Source organism: Macrobrachium nipponense, chromosome 30, assembly GCF_015104395.2.
Source record: "Macrobrachium nipponense isolate FS-2020 chromosome 30, ASM1510439v2, whole genome shotgun sequence".
Taxonomy (NCBI): Eukaryota; Metazoa; Arthropoda; class Malacostraca; order Decapoda; family Palaemonidae; genus Macrobrachium; species Macrobrachium nipponense.
In genome coordinates this window covers 72,115,316-72,117,659 of record NC_087218.1, presented here as the reverse complement: position 1 = coordinate 72,117,659, position 2,344 = coordinate 72,115,316, and positions in this window count along the sequence as shown.

The following is a 2,344-nucleotide window of genomic DNA, read 5'->3' as shown; positions in this document are numbered from 1 at the left end:
GGCTGTCGTCTCTATAACTCTATAATATGCTCGGGTTGCTCGGGCTGCGGCGGCGGCGGTTGGCTGAGTGTGTGCGGCTTAAAGGCCCGTCCGTCCTCGCTGCTCACTCTACGGCACTCGTGCTGACTGTTAAGTTAATCTCCTCGACTCTCAGCTGACTAGTGACCTCAACCTTGAGTTTCCTCTTGTCCTCCCTTATTTATTCATTTGTTTGTTGGTTCACTGAATCATTCATTATAGTTGTGATCCACATGGCCAGGGTCAAATTGTACTTCAAAATGTTCGAAAATACAGTAGACAAATCTACGTAGGACTTTCGTATTCGTGATTGGTACAACGGAAGAGGAAGCCCCCCAAGTGAGCTGTTGTACGGAAGAACACTCGGATGGCAAGATCAGCATTTGCACGTTGCAGATCGATCAACAGAATTACAGTAAGATGGAAATGTTTAAATAAGGAAAAGGCCAGATTTTTTTTTCTCTCATATTTGGTATACTGGTTTCCCTTCAAGGCTGAAAAAAAACTGGGAAATGTATAACGAGCACACAAACACATACACACATGTGACCTTTCTTAAGCAGTTCAGTACTGATTTTCTCCTGCAGAGAACAGCCTGCTCTGTTGTATTTTACTTTACATGATCGTCAACACTGATTTACATGTAATTATTCCAACTCTGCAACTTGTCTCGCACTGAAAAAACTTGTAAAAATCTATGTCCACTTTGGCTCAACAGTTTATTCCTGCTTTATTAACATTGGAAAAGCTTTTGGCAGCGTGAACCACGTTACATAAGTAGCTTGTTAACTTGATTACACTCTGGTACAGTATCCTATGACTGCAAGTTAGGGATTACATCTGCCAGTAGTATATAGTGTGCTAATAATGCTCTTTTGTTATCTCCATCTACTTCCAGTATGCAGTGCTTAATTACTCCAGTCAGACATTGGTTTTTAGTTTCATCAAGGATGGAAATATCTGTGACTTTTTTTCATGATAAAGAACGCATTCTGTCTGTAACCACCTTCAGGAGAATATGATTCCGAGTAATTTGTAAAATGCTCGACATAGATTCTATACAAAGTACATGTTACAAAGAGTTCAAATGTTTGTTACGACAATTTCTTTTTACTGATAAAGATGTCTGTTTCTGTTTAAAATTATTGTAAGGAAGCAATAATGCACAGCTTTGAACATTAAATTAATGACTAGCAAATTTTAAAAAATATTGTAAAGCAGCAGTACCGCTCACCTTTGTACATTAAATTAATAACCAAAAAATGTTGGCAGATTTAAGGTTTGTAAATACTACTTAGTCATTGTATCACGAAACCATACAACTTTTAACCGTGTCATCTTTCTTTTATGGAGATATATATGAAATTCAGCGCCTGAGAACGTTACAGTGGCCTTGATGTGCAGAATAATATTCGTACAAAATCACAAGTCAGTCAGTCACCTGTCACACGTGATTGAATCTTATGTTTATACTTTAAGGAATAAAAGCTTTATATCCTATTCTGTATATTAAGGCAATAACGTTTTAAGTTAATTACTTTGTTATCTGTAAATTATATTAAGAAATTTCTTTCTATCTTTACTACTATTCAAGCTGTTTGAATGTGTTGCAATCATACTTTTCTAGACTACATCTAAATATATAATATATATATATATATATATATATATATATATATATATATATATGTATGTATGTACGAATGTATATAATATATGTGTGTATATATTGTGACGAAGTGGCCTAGAGTATCTGGGTCTGGACACCATTAATACTTGGTGCACGAAGTAGCCAAAGATCTGTGTCTGGACACCATTAATATTTGTTAATCCAAATTGCCAAGTATCTGGTTACTTCACTTACCATTTGTACTTGTTAGCACAAGAGACCCTTTTATACCTGGGTCTGGGACATCCTTTGTACTTAGGGCACAGTTTGTTCAAGTACCTGGTTATTACTTACCTCACTACAGCCAGACACCTGACCCTTCATCACAAATACTAAACGACTGAATACTCTAGAGGTGATAGTGATCCCTTATAGAACTGAACAGTCAAGAAAACAATCAGTCTAAGTTCATTAAAATAGATGTGAGGTAATCTTAATTAAAGGGCACCACTCCTTCTACAATATCAAATCTAAGTATTTCACTGATTCTGATTTATTTGTGGGAAACGGCACAATTACCACTATATTTCTACCTAAACAAAAAAATAAATATAATACTGGTGGTTAAATGAAATGTTCATTTAAATTTTAAATACAAAAATTTATATCTAAATTCAAAATTTATAAGTGAAATTCACAATCTCAGGGAAATTGTTA